We start from the raw sequence: 13,742 nt of genomic DNA on the forward strand, positions 1-13,742 counted from the left end.
GGCTGCCCGGGGATTCCCATGATTGCATTGAGTTTTTCCTTTCCAGTAACCTTTCTCACTCACTATGTGTTAATACACCTCTCTGCATTGAATCGTACCTGTTATTAATCTCTGTATCTCTCTTCCACAGCATGTCTTTTATCCTGTCTTCCTTCTCTCACCCCAACCGGTCGCAGCAGATGGCCCCGCCCCTCCCTGAGCCTGGTTCTGCCGGAGGTTTCTTCCTGTGAAAAGGGGGTTTTTCCTTTTAAAAGGAAAAAAAAAAAAAGGGAGTTTTTCCTTCCCACTGTCGCCAAAGTGCTTGCTCATAGGGGGTCAAATGATTGTTGGGTTTTTCTCTGTATCTATTATTATAGGATATACTGTACAATATAAAGCGACTGTTGTTGTGATTTGGCGCTATATAAATAAAATTGAACTGAATTGAAATTGAATTGAATTGAAACACAGGGTTGAACATTATATCACCATGTTTGGTCCCCCGGTGTTTGCACAGGCGTGCCTCCTCAACCCTACGAAATTCCCCATCGCTTGGGAAAAGTTTGCAACCATGGAGCCCCTCGGCATCGTACAGCGCTCGAATAGTGCCTGGGCCTCTCCGCTACACATGGTGCCCAAATCAGACGGTTGATGGTGGCCGTGCAGAGATTTTCGCAGTTTGAATAATGTCACAGGTGATATGTAGGGCTTTCACTGATTTTGTCCTATCATTGCCTATACCCAGGGGATACCATACCCTGCATTTACGGACTTCCTAAGATCCACAAAGAAGGTGTCCCACTCAGACCCATTGTTAGAGGCATAAACTCAGCCACTTACAACATTTTGAAACACCTTGCTACCATTCTAGCACCTCTTGTGGGGAACACCCCACATCACATCAAGAACACCACTGACTTCATCGACAAGGTCCAGAAGCTTACTCTGGATCCAGATGAAACTATGGTGTCCTTTGATGTCTCTTCACTTGCATGCCTACCAAGGAGGCAGTGGAGACTGTCAGAAAATGACTACAAGAAGACAGCTCCTTGGAAGATAGAACCAACTTCACTCCCGATCAGATTTGCACACTGTTAGACCTCTGCCTTACCACCACATATTTCATATACAATGGGGGTTTCTACAGACAAAAACATGGATGTGCCATGGGCTCCCCGGTGTCACCTATTGTAGCCAACATTCACATGGAGGAAGTGGAAAGAAAGACCCTTGGCTCTTTTAAAGGGAGAGTACCTAGCCACTGGTACAGATATGTAGACAACACCTGGGTCAAAATCAAAACATAAGAAGTGGAATCCTTCACTGCTCACATTAACGCTGTGGATAAAAACATCAAGTTCACCAGGGAAGACACAAAGGACAACTGTTTGCCATTCCTGGACTGTGCCGTGTGCATTGAAGAGAATGGAAACCTCAACCTCTTTGACTCCCACCACCTTCTGGAACACAAACTTGGAGTAATAAGGACCTTACAACACTGGGCAGAAACTGTTCCCTCTAAGTCTGAAGGGAAAAAGAAGGAACACACACATGTAAAGAAAGCTCTTAAAACATGCGGTTTTCCTAATTGGTGTTTCATCAAGTCAGCAAGTCAGCAAAGATGCACAGAAAAGAAGACCAAACACCAGCTAAGGAGGATAAGAAAGACAAATGCAACAACATCCTCTATGTAGCTGGTGTATCGGAAAAACTCAGGAGAGTCTTCTCCAAGCACAACATCCCAGTTTACTTCAGACCCAGCAACACACTCAGACAAAAACTGGTTCATCCCAAAGACAAAACGCCTAAACACAAACTTAACAATGTAGTGTATGCTGTACAGTGTAGTGAGGAATGCCCAGACCTCTACATTGGAGAGACCAAACAGCCACTTCATAAACGTATGGCACAACATAGAAGAGCCACCTCCACGGGACAAGACTCAGCTGTTCATCTGCATCTAAAGGACAAAGGTCACTCTTTTGAGGATGCAAGTGTTCACATTTTGAACAGAGAAGACAGATGGTTCGAAAGAGGATTGAATGAAGCCATCTATGTCCACTGTGAACGGCCATCTTTGAACAGAGGTGGTGGTTTACGACACCAGCTGTCTGCCATCCGCAATCTAGTTTTGAAATCCCTTCTCAGGCACCTTAACGCCCACTCGCATCCTGGGCCATCTAACCTCAGGAAATCACATGATAGGTTGGGGCTAGGTTACACAGTGAACTCACCTGAAACCTTGGCTGATTGTGACCTACACCCATTTTCACACTTTAGCTCGTGTGTTTAGGTAGAGGATCAATAGGGGGTCCTTTGTCCCTCTTGAAGGGACACTCCCATAGGGCTTAAATCTGGGACTCTCCACAATTTGACCCTAGAACTGAAACATCTTCAAACAACTTAAAGAAGTCCAGATGCTTTTCTTTCCAAGCTCCTCCCTAGAACTAAGACGAGGAATTTTGCTACTGCTGAGTCAAAAGTGAAAAGGGAGGTTGACCCTGCATTGAGGTGAGAACGAGGTTCAGGTGTAGCAAAAGTCTACTTGTTTTGTGGAGCTGGGCATATGCTAAATCTGTGTCCTTCATTTGAAGGAACATTGCACAGTTTAAGATTTTCCTTTTTGAAAGAGAATGGGGTGTATTTTCTAGCTGTATGAAGCAAGGACTGTAGGAAATGTGTCGTGTAATCAGAAACACCCATGTCCGCCCCAAGAAGGGAGAAAGTTTTTCAGTTCCAACTAAAGGAGAAGGAGAACCATCACATGAAGGGTCTCTGTATTCTGTTCAAAGCAGTGGTGTTACTGGGGTCAGTGAGCAAAACAGTGCTCTCTCCATAATCCCAGTGAGTGAAGTCCAAGAAAGGCCCCCAGTAACTGATAACATATATTTTTCTGGATCCTGGGAGTTCAGCATCATTTTGAAGGAAAACTGGCATTCTCTTATGTACAATGGGTCAATAGAAAATGGTCAGTAGCCATATCATCTCAGAATTGCAAGTAGTTGAATTGGATTTAGAGAACTACTATGAATTGTCAGATTTATTTACACAGAAAAGCATGCCTGTTCATCGATGCAACATTCCCCAACAGGAAAATGTCAACAGTTGACCACACTTACAGCATATTAATGTCTTGGAGATAAATTTCGGGGTTGACCTACTGATTATGACCAATGTTGTTAGAAGTCAGGATGGAGGTCCCTATGCAGTATAAACTATGCTAGGGTTGAATGGCGAATTGCCCTCTTAAAGGAGATTGTAAGATTGAAATTGCTGATGTTATGCTGCTAAATCTATGCAGACCAAGCTCCTGCAGCATTGTATAAAGATCAAATAGCCCATAGAAATAGGTAAGCGCCACCCACACGGACCTCTGAGGGACATGGTCGAATGTATTCTCCAAGTCCACAAAGCACATCTAGACTGGTTGGACAAACTCTCATGCAGCCTCAAGCAAGGATAAAGAGCTGGTCCAGTGTTCCATGACCAGGATGAAAAGCCCATTGTTCCTCCTGTATCTGAAGTTTGACTAACAGATGCAGTGGCGTGTCTAGAAAATTTTTGTTGGGGGGGCCAGGTAGGGGCACAGATTTGGAGAAGGGTGGCAGATGTAATTGGCAGATAATGTTTAAAAAAAATTCTACCAACCGTTAACCATAATTCAATAACCTATAAACCTAATAACCGAATGCGCTTTTAACTCTTATTAGAATGAGATTTTAACCACTACGGTGCAAAGTTTTTAGATACTGCGTTGATAAAGTACAAGAGATACAATCAGTGCTTTGTCAGTGTTTACTCAGCATTCAAGGACAGCAATATTTGCATAGTATTTTTACTGACATATAGTGCACATATGTTTTGGGCAAAAACATTTTTGAATATTAAAATACGAACATTTGTAACAAACAATTGACAAATTAGCCAATGCCAATGTAAAACTTTATCTGCCTGTTAAAAAAAGAAGATAATCTTCTCACAAACTGGTGTTTGATTTTGAAACAGGAAAAAAGTGGGGAAACAACTGAAAAGACTAACATTTGAATAAAACCTGAAAGCAAGTAAATACTTTCTATGCTGCCTTATGGTAAACTTTGGTAATATTGATAAAGAACAACACTGGCTGATGATGAAATACAGTCAGCTGGCATGGTGACACTGCCAGTATTAACCTGCAGGGCTGGACTGGGACAGAAAATCGGGCATTTTGACTACAGACCGGCCCACCAGGTATTAAAGCCATAAAGACTTTGAATGAAAACAAATGCTGTTGTGACAGTGCCCATATGGAAAAGAAATAGTAAAAACTTATATGATTTACTCATGAAAGTGGCCACTTTCTCATTACTTTCATATATTGTTTTAGTAAGTATCCAAAACATACAAGTTTCATTATATAATTTTTCAAGGGATCTTATATCTGTTTTTACTCTTGTATGCTTTTCATACAAGTTTCACACAAGACAGATACAAACTTTATAAGATTTATATATATCTTTTCCATATGTACACTGTCTTGTTGGTATATGTATGATTTCTATACATTTTACGTCAGATAAAAACTTTGGTTGTAAGATTTAGATAATTATTTAATAAAAGCTAGATATTTTAAATGAGAATAAGAAAGAAAAGTATTTCTTTGTGCCCCACCTTTCCCTGTTAATGCCCTACCTGCCCCCTGGCAAAACTTTGCTAGACCCGCCCCTGCACAGTTACCAGCTGTCAGCTACTTAGAAAAGGATCCTGGTGTTATTTGTCTCTCAGAAACAGTTCATAACTTCCCTTCAACTCATTCATGTCACCTAAAAGGTAAACCTGTTTCTCCATCACCTGTTCAGCTCTGATGATTCAGTAAGGACATCTCCTGGTTTCATCTTCATGTTTCCCTCTCACCACATATCCAAACCGATCATGACCAGCAGCTTTACAGCTGTGGCTCCAGCAAACATCAGCTGATACTAGGAAGTAATATTAAATAGATTCTAACAACAGCTGATCAAGCTTAAACGTGCTGCTGTTGTTTAGCGCGACATCTGCTGGTTTCCTCTTTCTGGCGCAAAGTGGGCAATAAATAAACAAGAGAGAAAAGCCAATCAGCTGATCATTGATCAGTTTCATGATTGAAGTAGCAACAGGAGAGGCAGGGGGAGAGAATGAGAGAAGAAGAGGCAGCTGTGCAGCGTAACAACAGAATAACTCCAGCTTTGTGTCTTTTTCATTATAGCGAAAGTCCGGGACAAACTGAGTCTCTTCTCAGCTCAATACGAAACGTGTAATATTTTCTCTGAATGAGGGACCATTCCATTTTTTAAGGAGCCGTTGTAAACTCTACTAACTAACCTTATGAATAAAATAAAGTTCACTATCAGTAACATCATAGCACCACCCAGCTGTATAAAAACTCCGTCAAGCTGGCTAGAACGCAGTACGAGTTATTGCAACTGAGGGTAAAAAGTCAGCACAACGAAAATAAACTCCAGCTAAACTTGGTTTATATCTGACCCAGATAGACTGCAGGTCATAACTTCTTACCTGAAGTTCAGTTCACCTGACACCCGGACTGGCGGCCGCCTCGGGTCTCTCCTCCTGCCTCCCCTTCCCTCATCCACCTGTTGGCCTCTGTGGAAACTCTGCCATAGCCACCACCAAACAACTGAATTATTTTTACACATCAACCAGCATCTGGCCAATCCACCACCTGTCATTGTTCATGCCATTACAAAAAAAAAATAAATAATAAGTCACCGGGCATATGCCCGGTATGCCCGATGGCCAGTCCAGCTATGTTAACCTGCAACCAAATCTGCAGCTCCATACAGCAATGTTACGACTTAGATGATATCTTATAACTCATAACTCTTATGTTAGCTGCCCTCAGTAGCATACTGTCTGAAATATTCGACGGCTGCAATAATTCCTCAAGTGTTATTTTTTCCTTGGTATTCTAATTTCACCGAAGTTTACTAAACTCAACAAACTTAATATTACTTACCGGGACATTTATTCTGTCCTCATTTTCTTTCACCAAAAAATTGTTTCCTGCAGTGCCGTCTTTCGTGCTTGGCTCTCCTACCTTTGCTAACGTGATGCACATAGCGCAGAAGCCGATGCTGCATTCACATACACTCGGATATCTGAGCTTCACCGTGAAAACATAATCGGACATTTGATATTTGATTGAATTTTATTGTTTTGCCTTTGGGGTGGCACCTGGGGTGGCCAGTCTGGTTGGGGGGGTGGCCTGTGCCCCCCCCAGGCCACCCCGCTGGACACGCCACTGAACAGATGGACTCTCCTTGCCAGCATAGACTTTCCCAGTGAGGCTGAGGAGTCTGATCCCACTATAGTTGGAACAAACCCTGTGGAAACCACCATCCCAGTCTGCCAATCCAGAGGTATCACCCCTAATCTCCATGCAACATTGTAGAGGTGTGTCAACCAAGACCGCCCTACAACATCCAGAGCCTTCAGGCTCCTGCCACCAACACCCAGAGCCTTCAGGCCCCTGCTACCAAGGAGTTGTCTAACTGCCTCAGTGACCTTGCCCCAGAAATAGACATCTCCGAACTCCTCCCACACCCAAGTTTTTGCTTCAGCCACTGTGTGAGTCATGGTGGCTTCCTTTACCTCTGGTGTCCATCATTTGGGGGGGGTGGGGGTTACCACTACGACAGGCACCAACAACGTTATGGCTAGGGATGGGAATCGAACACCGATCCTTGTTGAGAACCGGTTCCCACTGTTTCAATACCTTGGAATTGTTTGCCATTTTTGCAAACAATTCCCCTATCGATTCCAGTCGCCTCGAATGATGTCACCATGTTGTGTAGCGTGTTTTACCCAGTAGGAAACATGGTGCCTAAGCGGCACAAACGCTCAAACGCTCACTCTACAAATATGCAGAAGCATTTGCTCACAAAACACTAGATAACCTTAAATGAATGTTGTGTTTTTGATTCGCTCCGAACTAGTGAAGCTCAACCCAGCAGCAGCGGTAACGTTTGCATGTCTTCTCCCGTTAATAGGGCCAGTAACTAATCAACTAACATTGCATATTATGTTAGCGTGATTTGCCTTATTGCAAAACCTGCTATTACTGTGCATTGCATTTAGATGACCATGACGAGAGAGAGTCAGACAGAGTCTGGCTGGCTCAGATGCTGGCAGTTCTCACTGCAGTCTACCGGTAGCTTCTCCTTTCACAGAGGCAGGGAAAAGTAAAATGATGCAGGCCAGGATAGACGAATGTCACCGAGTAGTGACTACGTTTGTGGTAAAAGGCACAGTAGATGCCCTCGAGTTTCAGTAAGTGAATGTGTTTAGTTGTAGGCTAAGTCGAATGTCAGGATAGACGAATGTCACCGAGTAGTGACTAAGTTTGTGGTAAAAGGCACAGTAGATGCCCTCGAGTTTCGGTAAGTGAATGTGTTTAGTTGTAGGCTAAGTCAGGGAATGTCAAAGTTGCATGTTCTCCTCTTACCAGATGTTTCATCCGTTTCCATTTGTATATCTTTTAGAGAAATGATAAAGACTCTGACCCCTAAGTACAAAGCCCCAAACAGAGACAGTTTAACCAACCACTTGATCCCTGCTTGGTATGCAGTTGAAAAGGCAAATCTGATTTCTGACCTGAAACATGTGTTGAAGGTAGCCATCACTGCAGATGGATGGACAAGTTTTAGTCAAGATCATTACCTCACAGCTGCATTATGTCAGGAATGGCCAGGCTCAAGAAAAAGTCCTCAAAACCAAACCAGTGTACCAGGCACAGACAGGAGCAGCTGTAGCAGAGGAGATTGATACCATACTCCTCCAAGATCTCATCACAGACAAGGTTGTGGCAGCCACTGTTGATAATTAGGGATGGGTATCGTTTAGGTTTTGTCCAATACCGGTGCCAAACCGGTACTTTTGAAACGGTGGTGGTACTTAAACGGTGCTCGAACCTGTGCTTAAAGAATGTAACACACAAACTTTGTCCAAACATGTCTTATGCTTATATTTTTAGCAGTCTCTTTTTTCTGCAAAATGATACCCAAGTTAGCCTTTTCTGCTTTGGTTGGAACTGGTGCTTAAACAATGGAAAACACAAACTTTGTCCTAAAACCTCTCATGTTTAGCTGTGTTCTTTTGTAAAACGATAACAATGTTAGCCTTTTCTCAAGCTAAGGGCATATATGGTATCACTCTTGGCTGGAAGCAGTGCTTAAACAATGGAAAAAACACAAACATTGTCCACAAATCTCTCATGTTTAGTTGTTTTCCATTTTTTCTTTGGTCATTTTAGCCTTTTTGGCCAGGGCAAAGGGAGTATCTGCTATCAAGAAGACAGCCACATGTAACTACGACAGCGTTGGCTAGTTCACCTTATGTGTATTCATTTAATAATGTGGTTAGCCTACTCACCGTAATTTACACACGAAGCTACTCACCCAGAGAAGAACGGCTACTGCTGCCATCATCATCCGTCATCATTTCTGCTACACTGGCAGGGCAAGGGCCAGGACTCTCCTTTCGGGTTCTTGGGGGATGTTGCTAACTCCGAGTCCGATAACAGGCACCACACCCGCAGTAGATGTGCTCGGTGTGAGGTCTGGCAGCAAGTTATCAAATACGGTGCATTTCTCAGCTTTTAAAAAATCGGTATGCGTTGCCAGGTGTTTTATCAGATTCGAGGTGTTACCTCTTTTGCACAATATTACCTTAAAGCACTTGCTGCAGGCTGCTGAGTTTGCATATTTTGCTGTGAAGTATAGCCAGACTTTTGATCGCTTCGCCTTGGGCATTTTTAATCTGTAGCTCTGCTCTAAAAGAACATACACCTGGGTCGGCCTACTGTCCTTGGAAAGGTAAAATGATTGGCTAGAATCCAATGTTTATGACATGTCAGAAAAAAAAACACTGAAATAAAGCACCGAAATGTGCGCTGCTTTTCGGTATGGTTACTACCATTTATGTCAGAACCAGTGCCATAATGGCACCGGATATCAGTACCCATCCCTATTGATAATGCGGCCAACATGGATGTAGCTGTCAAAAAGCTACAAATTCTCAAGTTTCCATGCTTTGCACACACCCTGAACCTTTGAGCTCAGAAACTCTACAACTGTCTTGCCATTTCCAACTGGGCGGCAAGAAGTCGCTCTGTGATTGTATGGATGAACAACATGGCAAAAGTGGTCCTGAAGGAGAAGCAAGAGTTGCTCAGTAAGCATAGTAAATAGTTTTTTCAGATTGTGTATATGTAAATCATTAGATCATGATCAAAGTAAATGTATAAACTAAGATAAGGAATATTACATTAGCATTTAAGTTGTGAATGCAATACTCCTCAGAGCTGCCCAAGCATATGCTGCTCCTAGATGTAAAGACCAGATGGACCTCTCTGTATTTGATGATGGAGAGATTCTAGCAGCAGTTTCCTGCCATCCAGGCTCCAGCCATCGATCCACAGATAAGAAAGTCAATGGAAAAGGAAAGGTGAGTAGTACTGAAAAATAATGGTTATATGGCTTAACTTGTACTCCGGTTCGGCAATGACAACTTAAGAAAAGTGGAGGAGTTTGTGGTACTCATGCAGAAGCACTACACCTCCACACAAGCAGTTTCCAGCGACAAAAGTCAGACCTGTGGTGAGATTTTGCCCATCCTGCAAAAGCTACAGCAACACTACACTGTACAAGAAGATGACTTTGCCTTCACAAGGAGCATAAAGGAGAACATTTGGAAAGATCTTTCCAAACGATACTAGGATTCATTTATCATAAATAAAATGACAGTTATAAATACTTAAGCATAGTCATGATGTCACATTTTCCTCCCTTTTAAAATTTAAGGACACTGATATCCAGAGATATCCAGAGGAGGCCACTGTCTTGGACCTCCGATTTAAATTCAAAGTGGATAAGGATGAAGTCTGGGACAGGAGATGAGGTATTTCAATATGACAGTTCATTTTTCATTGTAGCACATTTCCGTTGCGAGAGTGATACCTTTCATCTATGGATCCGTGGTACTTTGATTTGTTTGTTTATTTGTCACTTTCTACTCAAGCACCTAGAGCAAGGAGTCACACAGGGAGAGTTGCTCGAAAATGAAGATGAGGATGAAGAAGACTATGTAAGTTTAGTTCATTGTGATAATAATTTAAATGTCATGGATTTTTCATTTTTTGCTTCATTTTTTATTATGTCCATTTAATTTCAGGCGCTACAAGTAAAGCAAAAAAACAAAACAAAAAAAAAAACGGCCTTGGAAGAACTCTTTGAAGAGGAGGACAACGAGCTGCAGTCATTCCAACAACGGCAGCCCGTTCTTTCCCTTGCCCAGAGAGTGGATCAGGAAATCCAGCAGTATAGAAGCCTAACCCCCATCCCCTGCAAGGATAACGCCACCCTATGGTGATGGAGCAAGAGAGAGACTCTGCCCCTGCTGTCAGCACTGGCTGAAAGGTTTCTGTGTGTGCAGGCATCCTCCACCCCGTCTGAGAGGGTGTTCGCCACAGCTGGAGAGTCCAGAAAGATCACATAGCCTTCCTGACAAAGCAGATATGCTTATATTTCTGCAAAAGAATCTTTAATTCTCCATAGTTGATGAATTGCACAGTGCGCAGTTCCATTGGACTTGAGCTGATTGTATTTTTTGCTGGCTGGTATAGTTTTATTTTTGAGTGTTCAGCTCATATATACTTTTAAAAAGGAGAGTGTAAATGTTACTGGACATTCTTGTATAACAGCCACAGAATAATTTATGTTATACTTTGTTATTGCTACAGAAGAATAATTATTTTACTATTATTTTACATTTACAACTTTTTTTTCTGGGGACCTCGTGGCACCCCATCGAGGAGCCATAGGCTGTGGACCTCTTAAGATCTCACTGTTGGGTTTGTAAGGTCATGCTACTCATAAATTTCTATCTTGTTCAAAGATAAGATATAAAACAAAATTCCAAGCTAATCGACCTGTGTGTTCTCCTTTTTTAAAAATAAGAATCGATAAAGAATCAAATTGTTAAACAGAATGGAAAATGGAATCTGAATCATGAAAATCTTATCAATTCCCATCCCTACTTGTGGCCATAGCTCAATGCAACAGCTTTGGCAATGGAAGTGCTGAACATGGTCTATTTGGACTCGGTGTTTAAAGTCTCCCTCAGAATGCTGTTGAAGCTCTGCCGGAGGTGTGAATTAAAGATCTTGTGGACCAGGGCCTCTGCCAGGTGTTCTTAGTGCATCCTTAAGATAATTAATAACTTACCACCAGGTGGTGATCAGTTGGGGGCAAGGAATGCTGTTTGTATAGTCACTCATTAAGACCATGTTGAACACTAATTAAACGCTAACTGTTAATTCTCTCCTCCCTGTCAGCATTGTAGTTGTAAGAGCAGTACCAAAGCTTTGGTTTCCTTCTCCTGCAGTACAGTGTCATTTCACTGAGACCCAACATTTTAGGACATATTTCTTGCATATTTCATTATGGCAGAATGCACAAACACATACATTGTTGTTGCTATCATGGTGCTTTCTGTCTGGTTTGCCCTTTTGTATAACTACTCAATTTGCATTTAAATTTAGATTTTATTGAATTATTAGATTATTCTGTTATTATATGTTACCTTATATATGTAATCAAAGTAGTTGAATTAGAATACTGCTGTAGATCATATTATACCCTTTAATATAGAGTGTGTGAGCTGTATGTAGTTTAGTTCTCATTATACTTTTGAGTTAACAGAACATATTCACATATTAGTTCATTAGATAAGTGTGCATCACTCTGTATCCTTGATCTGCTGTGAATGTGTTACATGCTTAATTGTTGAATCATGAAGAGAAGATTGTAAGCAGGAGACTCTGTGTCTAAGACAGGGGAGATAGACAGACCACATTCCATACCCCCACCTTACAGAAAGCAGAGAGACAACTGCCGAGGTCATAACTTAGGCGCTGTAACAGAGAAAGAATGTGATGTTTTGGCTTTTACGACTAGATGGGGGCCACTAGAGACTATAAAAAGCTGAGCAACCCGTCACCATTTTGAGACTGCTGTGACCCTCTTCAGGCATGTCTCCCCATCATGATGGTCCTTATGCTCTTAAGTGTTGAATTGTATGGAAATAAATGATTGTTGATTGAGCATAAATACACCGAGTATTGTCCTTCCTTCAGCCCAAAGATTCAAAGAATTGGGAGATTTCAACAACTTGGTGCCGTGTGACCTTTGGTGATCTTTGGTGTGCTGAGGAAGTGCAGATTTGGCTTTTGGTGGGATCGTGGGGCGAGGTGAACAGAGGACCAGTCCAAATATAAAAAGGTAAGCACAGCCTGTTGTATTATAAATCCCAAATGTGCATATTGGGCTTTCCAAATTAATCTGTTCGCTGAGTCACATGTATTTTCACATTAAATTTGTCGGTGTCTGGTTTTTGGCGCGAGATACTAACAACATAAGTTGAGGCTGAATTCCAGTGTGTTAAATAAACTGCTTCTACCGAGAAACTAATAAGACACTACATTGAGCTAGTTGCAGTAAACTGCTTCTACCGAGAAACTAATAAGATACTACGTTGAGCTAGTTGCAGCCATTTTACCTTCCACATTTAATTTTGTCTAATACTGGCTTCTGTAGCAATAATACATTAGAATTTCTTCGGAAGACGCGGCCATTAGTTCAGTACATTGAAGTCGAGGTTTGAAGTTTGTTGATGGTGTCAGTTACGTCCTGGCTCTTGCCGGCTATGAAATAGAAGTTGATTTAAGGAAAAGCAGATGCTGGCTCACGGTGCAGTTGAACGCTGGCAACGCGAGAGCGAAACACGTCCGTAGGTTTGGTTTATGATACGGCCGTGTTCCGGTGGTGCGGCCGTGAAGTGCAGTAGTGGTTGGTGCTAGTTTTAGTACATTGGATAGAGGTTTGACGATGGTTTGTGGCGTCAGTCGAGTTTTAAGGGCTGCGGTCATAAAACAAAGTAAAATTTTACTTGCCAAGAAGTACATAGAGCAAAACCTGGTTTATGATGTCAGGTATAACTTCGGGGATGCAAGCATCACTTTTATGATGCGACTTTGCCCCGTTGTGGCGGTCATAAGCGCAGAGAAAGGGGTATTTTGGTCTATGGTGCAGTGTGCTTTAAGAAGATCTAACAGTTGAGCTCAGAGTTTCTGTGAATTTCGCTGATGAGGAACGCTCTCTGTGTGTCTCACTGATGGTGATAACGCGCTGTGTGTGTAAGGCGCGCTCTGGCTGTGGGTGAGGCGTGCTCTGAGTGTGTTTCTGTGTGTGAAGTCTGAACACAGTGACAGTGACGGTTGATGTGTTTGATTAGGAGGACACTAGAGCAAAGACACATTTTAGGATCAAAGGTTGATGCCTAGTGTACCTGTGGAAATATTTTGCTTATGGTTGGCACCCCCTGTCGTGGACGGCAGGCAGGTTAAGGGCCGAGTGGTGACTTGGGGATGAGGCCCCGCATAGCTACGGAAATAACACTGGAACGGCCGTGTAATCACGGGTTCACATTTATTCCGGACTAGAACAAGACACATTTTGCGATCAAAGGTTGAGTCTAGATTAGTAAAGAAATAAAAAAAGGTTGAATTCCTCGTTTCAGTGGTTGAAATTGTTGTGTGCCTGTCCCCTGACGAGTGTGAAATTAAATAAAGAGGGAATTTGGAGCCACATAGAGATAGACGGGCATAATTGGGTGTATTACTCTGTGGTGTAATAAAAATAAAAAGGAGAGATAGTAAGAGGTGTGAGTGG

At 42.3% G+C, this 13,742-nt stretch overlaps 1 pseudogene; it reads left to right on the plus strand.

Annotated features, from left to right (window-relative positions):
* Positions 1-469: 469 nt before the first annotated feature.
* LOC121812353 lies at positions 470-2,279 on the plus strand (annotated as a pseudogene).
* Positions 2,280-13,742: the final 11,463 nt, after the last annotated feature.

This window comes from Haplochromis burtoni, unplaced genomic scaffold (genome assembly GCF_018398535.1).
Source record: "Haplochromis burtoni strain Fernald_Lab_line unplaced genomic scaffold, NCSU_Asbu1 Contig_550, whole genome shotgun sequence".
In the NCBI taxonomy this organism is placed as follows: Eukaryota; Metazoa; Chordata; class Actinopteri; order Cichliformes; family Cichlidae; genus Haplochromis; species Haplochromis burtoni.